This window comes from Camelina sativa, chromosome 4 (genome assembly GCF_000633955.1).
Source record: "Camelina sativa cultivar DH55 chromosome 4, Cs, whole genome shotgun sequence".
Taxonomy (NCBI): domain Eukaryota; kingdom Viridiplantae; phylum Streptophyta; class Magnoliopsida; order Brassicales; family Brassicaceae; genus Camelina; species Camelina sativa.
Genome location: NC_025688.1, coordinates 13,626,283 through 13,635,942, shown reverse-complemented (window position 1 = coordinate 13,635,942; position 9,660 = coordinate 13,626,283). Strand labels below are relative to the sequence as shown.

Sequence of the window (9,660 nt, the reverse complement as noted above, 5' to 3'; positions counted from 1 at the left end):
AGGGTAAGCCGGACACCAGGGCCGCACCTAAAAGGTACGACGAGCACATCTCAACTACCAACCAAAAACTTGGTATTCGAAACACGTAACAAGGTAAGCCGAGAGACGTCTCGCCCCGTAAAATACATCTCGAAACCAAGAAAAAAGCCGAGCAAGTCTCGCACTAGCTCGAGGACGCCTGAACTAATAAGCCAAGCTCAGGCTTGCAAGTTCTTGCCAACTCCAAACACCAACAGGATAAGCCGAACACAAAAGCCACACCTAAAGGTATGGCGAGTCCGTCTCGCCTACCACTTTACTCCAGTAAAGCACAAAGCCTTGCTGCATATCAAACATACGCTCACATGCATGTCGCCCTCATGCTCAACGCTCTCACGCTAACTCTCCCACGCTTGATACTATCATGCTCGCAGCCCTCACAGTCGACGCTCTCACGCTCGACTCTCTCGCGCTTGTCGCCCTCATGCTCGACGCCCTCACAGTCAAACGCTCTCACGCTAACTCTCTCGCGCTTGCCATTCTCATGCTTGTCGCCCTCACAATCGACGCTCTCACGCTAACTCTCTCGCGCTTGCCATTCTCATGCTCGCCGCCCTCACAATCAACTCTCTCACGCTCGACGCTCTCACGTTCGATGCTCTCACGCTCGACACTCTCACGCTCGAAGCTCTCATGCTCGACACTTTCATGCTCGACGCTCTCACACTCGAGTCTCTTGGCACCTACCTACAGCTTGGTGCCGACCTCCAGCTTGGCGCCAACCTACAGCTTGGTGCCTACCTCAAGGTTGATGCCAACCTCTACCTAGGTGCCTACCTCAATTTCGGTGCCGACCTCCAGCTTGGCGCCTACCTCAAGTTTGGTGCCGAGCTCCAGTTTTGTGCCTACCTCCAGCTTGGTATTGACCTCAAAACCTTCTCCCGCACTATCACAAGTGCCGACCTCAAATTGATGATCAAACCTCTTCTTTTCGCTCCCATGAGAGGACGTGGAATGCGAGCGCACATCATGAACACCCATCTTAGGAGTTGACCTCGGAGCTCGCCCCAATGGTAGGACAAGCGCCGACTTGGAATGAGGATTTGCCGAACTGCGCGGCATCGCGCAGCGTCCCGCCGACCTCAATCCGCCGATCTCGCAAGAACCAACCTCAACACTCATCAATCTTTGTCCGCTGACCTCTCTTCACCTCTCGACCCCGTTCGACGACGACGATCTCACTCTCGCCGACCTCAGTCTCACTCTCGGTGGAAACCTCAATCTCACTCTCGGTGGTGACCTCAATCTCACTCTCGGTGGCGATCTCAATCTTGACGACGACGATCTCAACCTCGACGACAATGATCTCCCTTTAAGCCGAGCTCAATCTCACTCTCGGCACCGATCTCAATCTCACTCTCGGCATCGAGCTCAATCTCACTCTCGGTGGCGATCTCAATCTCACTCGCCGATCTCAACCTCAACCTCGACGATGACGATCTCACTCTCGCCGACCTCAATCTCACTCTCGGCGCCGACCTCAATCTCACTCTCGGCGCCGAACTCAATCTCACTCTCTCGCTCGCCGACCTCAATCTCGGAGACCTCAAACTCATTCGCCAACCTCAATCTCAAGCTCGCCGACCTCAATCTCCGCATGCCGGTCTGGCTCAATTTCTTTGATCCTTGGTTACGAACTATGTGCGGCAACTCCGTCCTCAACCATTGCAGATCCATTATCAAGCACTACACTCTGTAAAAACGTGCTCAAGGCGCATAACATCTAGATGAGATCCACGCTCAACACTCCACGCGCCAGGCGCCACGCTCCGCAAAGACGTGCTCAAGACACATAACATTCATACAAGCTTCGCGCTCCAGAACAACACACTCAACGCATACAACATCAGAACGAGCTCCGAGCTCAACAAAAACTATCGCTTTAACCATCACCGCACAAAGTTAGATCTTCTTGAAGCAGTCTGGAACGCCTAATGCCGAGCAGGCATATGTTAAGACTCAAAGTACGCCCGCCGATCGCAGAAATACCTCGCTCGCCGGACTAAGGGGGGACTATTGTTGGATATGGGCTTTGCCCCATATGCCAACTCGGCCCAACAAAGACTCACCAGAGATAGAAGGAAATGGGCCAACCTCGGAGGACAATCTCAGGATTTCACACAGAAAACCCTAGAGTGCCCTAACTCTACATTCATGAAAAAAAAAAATTGTAAATCAAATAGGTCCCATTTATAAAAGGGTATAAACCTATATGAACAAGCCTTTAATTAAGACAAGAATTTTAACAACAAAAAAAACCAAAGCGTTTATAATGGGAGGGGCGTTTAACCAAACTAGAAGAAACCCAAAGACTTTTAATTAAATCTGTTTGTAGATGCTCAAATCCACATGTGATTGCTGGTAACGTTGGGTGAGGTACGTTGAACATTTGATAGCTGGATATCTGTTCATTAAACACAATCGTTAACGTCTTTAGGAGACATTGATACATGTCCAAGGTCCCAATGTAACAAGATAAAGATATAAAGCCTTACTTAGGAGGCTTGTTTTCGGATTGGCAGGTAGGAAGGCACTCTACTAGACAGTCGTGACTCGGTTCTACAAAGAATGGAATCTATAACAAGATCACATTGAAAAGATGTCCAGTGTTATATAGTATCTCGAACTCATTTGTGAACATGTTCAACAATATGGGTAATAGTAAGAGACTTACGGAATATCTTTCCTGACCATTCCCAAGTACCCGATGCAATGTTGATCTGTATGTATGTGAGAAAAATGTCAGCTATATAGAAGACTTGCCAAACTCACAACGCAGAGGGTTAAACATGAATATCAGGGAGAGTAAACAAATCGATATTACTTAAAAATGCCGTTGCTCCAACGCTCAAGCAAGTCACCAAGATTCACAATATATGCTCTGAAGAGGTAAACATATATAAAAACAGAATTTTATTATATAAGACTTGATGTTTAATATATATCATGGATCCAAAAACGTTAGATTATATTCTCATTATACTCTTTAATAGATGGTATATATTCCCACTTCCTAGGCTTCGCTTCCTTATCCTTGCATATCTGCGGTCATACATTAATTAGTAATTTCTCATTACCAAACCTGGTCACATCTTAAGTTATAGGACTGGCGAAATTGTGGAATACCTGGAGCCCCATTACACTATCAGTTCCTAAGAGAGTCATCATTCCGAAATCAGAATGTGCCCCGCATCCAAATATTCCATTCGAGGGATCCGACACCCCTAAAAGATAATAGAAAGAAGGAATACAATTAATTATATTACTTGGGATCAGCATATCATGGACATGCAAAGCTTAATTAAGAAAATAAATCACCTTAGTAGTGCACTAATCGCATAACTGCGATGGGATTTCCCAGTATTTCCGGTTTATCAAAATAATCCGCTTCCAAGTCTAGCGCCAATGCCAATAATTTAGCAATACTCTTACAAATCCTCCTGACCATGTGGAAGGCTCATAATAAGTATACAGTTTAAAATTTTTTCTCTGAATCTTTTCACAGAAAAAATGTACGGTCTTATATAGTAAAAAACATACTCACTAATGTGGTCTAGTAGAGTCAAGAATTTAATCTTACCTAAAAGTTATTTTTTATTTTATTTTTTGAAGAAATGAAACATGAGACTTACAATGCTTCTTGATGATATTTTTCCATGGTCACTCGCCATCCTGGCAAAACATCTGCCAAAAAAATCAAAGTATANAAAAAAAAAAAAAAAAAAAAAAAAAAAAAAAAAAAAAAAAAAAAAAAAAAAAAAAAAAAAAAAAAAAAAAAAAGCTAACTAGAATATGTAGAGAAAAAAATAACTAACCAGAGTCAGGCCATAGGTTGGGGCTATAGAATGGTGTATCCCCATGTGGATCATCTTTGAAATCTTCGATTCCAATGAAAAAACTTTCTTTGTAATCCCCTGATTACCATCATTTGGTACGTCAAGATTGAGATAATCATCAACAACAAATGTTTGATCAAGCAAGTAAAAGATGGTCATACAAACCGTCAACTTGATTCTCAGGATCTAAGATTTGATCAAGGATGGGTGAATAGCCTCGATGCTTTTCGTTCCTCAAGAATTTCATCTTCTCCTCCAAAGGAAGAGCAAAGAACTTCTTGCTCTGCTCGAACGCCTCGTCCTTTAGCTCCTCACTTATACCATGATTTTTGACATAGAAAAATCCACAATCTAGACATGCCAGGAATAAGTAAAATCCACAAGGAGTCAAATTTTTTTTACATATGTAAGTAATAAGGGTCAGACCGTAATCATCTTTAACTTTGAGCAGAAAAAAAAAAATGGAGACAAACCTGTTTAAGTGAAACCGCTGATTGATGAAGATTAGTGTTGGCGAGATCTATGCAAGTAAGGGATGAAACTTTGATGGTCGAAGCTTCCTCCTGAGTTTAATTCTCCATCTCTCTCCCTCTCTATGTTAATTCTTTGAGGATGAGAAGAAGAATGTTTTTTTTCAAGATCCACTCACTTCCACTGCCATATACTATGAAAAGAGGCCAAATATTACGCAAAGAACCAAAAACGCTTGTCACCCTCCACATTTAAAATTTCAACTTGACAATATATAAAATCTTGGGATAATCGCCACACCAACCACATCTTTTAAAAATAATAGTTAATAGTTTGTTTTTTTAAGGTTACGAGCACACAAATTATGTGGAGATCGATCGAGATCCATATTTTTAGAGAAAAATAGACTAATAGTTATATAAACACTTAAACAGTGGTGGGAAGTAATTAAAACCAAAGGGAAAAATATATTGACTTTGAACAATCCAAAAAAATGGATAGTAACGTAGTTCATAATAGCAAGCAAAACCCAAAAAAAAAAAAAATAATAATTAAGTTAAAAAAAGAGACATAATCACGAAATCAACAAGAGCAAAAAGATTGGGACACTGTAAGGGATCCCTTTCCCAGTAAGCCCACCTTCTCTTGTGTAATCCGTAGTATTCGGGTATAACAGAGTGTACGGTATATTAACCAGTCCAGTCCTGTTCTTGAATCCCTTGTTATTGTTTCTTATTATAATATTGTTCTCTATCAGCTCCAGTTCTTTCCAAAACCGTTTAAACGCCTCTAAACCTCATCATCAGCTGTCCAATTCGGTGATTCTCTCTGCCCTAAGTAGACCTCAACTGTTGAATGCAGAGACAAGGTCTCTATGATTGAGATCCCAAGAAGAGTCTGTAACTGCGGCATGATCGTCTTCAAGAACGCTACGTCACAGTCTTCTGCCAGCTCAATGTACTCAATGGTACCAGGCTCTGGCATAAATCGGCGGCTGACCGTAGGCCGGTTAGGGTGAAACCCGGCGTAAGATACTGTCCAAAATTGACTGCTGCGTGAAGAGCAGAAGCGATCCAAATGATGATCGTGCAGGATTCGATGAGGTCGTCGAGGGTTTGCATTAATGGCCACCATGATTCGTGTTGTTTGTCACCATGGCCTTTGGTTCGGAGCTCGGTCCACCATGACTGGATCTCTATATCGGTTTGGACAGTTTTTTCGTTCTTGTAATAGAATGAGCAGTACTCTATGACCCACGTTTTGATCGCTGACCAAATCTCTAAACCGTCAACCGCATAAGGGTAATCCTCGATCAAAAGCTTAACACCATTGTTGCTATTTGGATCTTCCAAGGCAACTCCTCTGCGGAAACAGAGCATTTTAAGGTTACTTGTCCCACAAGACTCTAGGTTTACTTGTGACTCAAGAATTGTGTAGAAAGAGACTTGATGCTTTACCTTTTGACGAGATCTTTGGGGAGAGCTTGATCGGTGAAAACCCAATTCTTGTAAATTGAAAAAGACAGTTCCATGGCGTATCGACCAGGGAAGACCGTTAACTCCAGAATTCCGTCTGAGTTTATGAGGACATGTCGCGCCAATGCATTGATGTTCATCGTGTCACGAAAATGAGGATGTAGAATCTTATAGATAGGATGGACCACACTGAGTTGCCTATTCGACGCTATTCTAAACGGTTCAATCACCGCATGCGTCTGCAACCTGCAAAAACCATAAACAAATCGGTTACTTCAAACCGAAATAAAATCTTTCTAGCTAGTCAAAAATGTTATCACCATTTATTTACCAATGGCTTATAAGCTGGTGATAACCAGAATCATTAACCGCCACATAAGCCTTTGCAAGCTGCCAAACCGATCCCTCTACTCCTGTCTCTGATGGTGTGAAAACTTTGCTCACAGATCCATGTGCTTCACCTTGTGTGTGTGGAAGATTTAGCTCTATTGCGAGAGGCTTCAGAGTTCCGTCTTCTTGAAGCAACAGAAGGGTTCGAGTCGCGTAGGTTTTAGTGTTTGTTGAGTTTATCCGCGTCAGGTAAGGCATTAATGCGTCGTGGTGGTCCAATATGTATAGCTTATTCTGTTCCAAAGCCTTTTTTTTATACAAACACAAAACAAAACAAAACCAATTGCAGTTAACTACAATGACTATAGAGCTCTTACTTGTCAAACAAGTAAAGGTATATTATTTATATACTTACGTCTTGAACATTGAGGCCGTTCATGTTTGCTTCTATGTGCTCTTCGCGTATCGAGCTGTCTTGATTTCCATACTTTGCAAAGTCCAGATCGCTCTTTGGTTGAAACTCCTGCATTATTGTATATCCAAATTATTTAGTAATCAAGAGAGAACAATCGATGAATTTCAATTATTCCAAATTAAGAAGTTGAATGATAAGATTTAAACCTAGAGACGACTAATCACCACTGGATTGAGACCAGCCAGCATTTCCCTGGCAAACTCTTCATCGGTTCTCCAAGCCGACCTACTCTCTGTAACAAATATAGGATCATTGTATGTCAAAATCTATAAAAAGTTTAGGTCTAAATCGACTATCTAACTATTTATATGTTACCTTTGAGAATGTCAGGCAATGGAAACTTCAAGAACCGTTCTCCGTCATTACGAATGAGCTCTCTAAACATCTCCCATGGAATAATGTCACGGAGCTTAGAAATGGTGCGACCATTGGCAAGCTTAATACTACCGTCGTAGAGGTTAAAAACATCTTTAAAAGAGCCAAACTCGTTGATGGTCTTGTCGCAAACAGAGGCGATCTCAGGGACGAGCACTTGAGTCACCGCTTTGAGTGCGTAAGCGAGGAATTCAGAGAACTTCACACAGCTAAACCTCTCATCCCGTGGCACGTATATGTTTAAGTTGAGGAAAGCCAGCCTCCTCTCGGACTTAGGGTCTGATCAAACAATGACGTATATGTCAAGTAACCATTGAGTTTTGCAATGTATATATGATTTCAAAAGTTTAAGTTGACTAACCGGATTTACTGGGTTTAGGACCGGTTTTTCCACGACGGGGATAAGGAAGCTCAGGTGAACCACCGAGAACTGGACGCACTGAGTTAGGACCTTTCTCCGGAGCACCTAAGTCGTTGTAATAAGCATAGTCGTAAACTCTGTCCCATTCTTTGAGTTCTCCTCCTTTCTCATTACCTCTTAGATTTATTAGTTCCTCTTCTCTTAACTCTTTCAGTAGCTCTGGTGTCGTACTTGAAAGATGTGCCTGTTTTTTTAGTTTAAATGAAAACAAAAAAAGTAAAATTAGTAACTTGGTGAAATACTAAAGATAAAATTAAATTAAATATACTCCACTTTGACTTTAGACGACTATAGTAGAGCCAGTCCCACCCTACTTTATTGTGTACCAAATCAAGGTTGCGCGGTAAGAAATAAAAAACGAGAAAAAATGTAAATATCAATTACTTAGTAATAGTTGTCGTTATCACGTTATAGAAAAAGATTCTATTATATACAGAAAATTATTTGGAATGAAGGAAGAAGGTGACTTGTAAATCGGGTTTCATTCTTTGGTACAATAATATGTTATGTTATACACACACGTACACGAATATTCCAAAACTCTAAAATAAATTATTAACTCTAAAGATATATAATGTCATATGGATTAGGATGTTTCCTATTACTTCACAGTACACACTACTACTAACCTACCACTAACCAGTACCCCCTAAATTAGTTAATTTGATCCCCTCTACTTATCAGATTAGATTCCCAAATATTAGTTAGACAGAATGAGCTGCGGTTCAAGAATATTTATCACATGGAAAATCTTAGAAATGTAGGATTAGTTAAAGAATATATAGAATTCCAAGTCGAATATAAAAACCCAAAAAGATAGTACTTCCAGGTCAATTTGTGTATTATATTATGACTTGTCCACTTGTCCCAATTCGTCTTAGCGTGTTACCTTGTTTGAGAAGAAAACGCGGTCGGAATGGTATCGGTGACTCGGGTAGATCCAAGAATTGCATATGAAATGTGTCGGACCGCCTTCGCTTTTCGGGAAGCCGCGGAGGGTGAGGGACTTAGGTAGAATTGGTTATGGTGGTGGTTCTTGATCACAAACGCAGCCGGTGGTCCCATTGACTCGTCCCAGTCAAACGTGACTCCAAACGCGGTTTCCTCAGATGTGCTGCTTTCCCAAGTCTACCTCTCTTCTCATTAGCTGATACATAATACCCAAAATATTATTTTATTTAAAGTAAAACACAGAAACTTAGGTTGGAATGTTGGATAAACTAAATAAAAAATAAAAATAAAAAATTTGTCACAACATCATGGTTTATAACAACAAATGAATCTACTATAGTGACTAATCTTAGTTTATTCTCAAATTTGATTTTTGGTCAAACAGACAGAGTAATCCTCTGTTTCAAGAATCGAACCAACATTTTTAATAAAAGATGGAAACTTTAGTGATGAAATCGAAAAAAATGAGAGGATAACTTTAAGAGGTGGAACTGAATGCAAAATGTAAACGGGTCGGGTAAAAGAAAGGATGAATACCCGGGTCGGGTTGGAGAGAGCTTATAAGGTTAAGAGAGACGCGACGACCAAGAAGTTCATGGATTCGATCAAGAAGAGAAGCCATGACGTCTTTGAAATCAAGAAGGTTCTTCTTCATCACAACCACTTCTCCTTCTATCTTCATTGTCTTAGTCTTCTTGGGGTATGATATGAAGATAATATTGCAGAATTTTCTCAGAGTGAGGTTGAAGAAAGGGTGAAAAGAGAGAGAGAGAGAGAGTAGAGAGATTATAAGAATGTTCTTCTTTTTCGCACATTACACAAATCTGATGTTAATGTGATATTATATTTATACTGAATCTAGACTGAACACCAAAGGGTTTTAGTTTCTACGTTCTTTGACTACAATAAATTATTTATCCAATTTCAGTAAAAGCATTTCCTCAAAACTACAAAACTACACTAAGTACTATGTATTGACATTAATATCCACCTTGTTCATGAATATACATTTCATATATTAGTCTATATACGTTCATTTACTAGTTTTAGTCAAATGTATTGTAATTTGAATTAGCCCTTTACGATATATTAATGAGACTATATAGGTTCATTTACTACTTTTAGTCAAATGTGTTTCAATTTCAATTGTAATAAATGATCAAAACCTAGTAATATAATTAAGATTATTAATTTATTTGGGAGTATGTAATTTTTTGTTTCAATATATTAATATTTGGTCTGTTTGCATGTTTTCCCCCTTAATTCTAATTTAATAAAAACAATATA

General features: G+C 40.3%; 2 pseudogenes; both read right to left on the bottom strand.

Moving 5' to 3' along the window:
* Window positions 2,208-4,532, bottom strand: LOC104780457 (annotated as a pseudogene).
* Window positions 4,921-9,064, bottom strand: LOC104783836 (annotated as a pseudogene).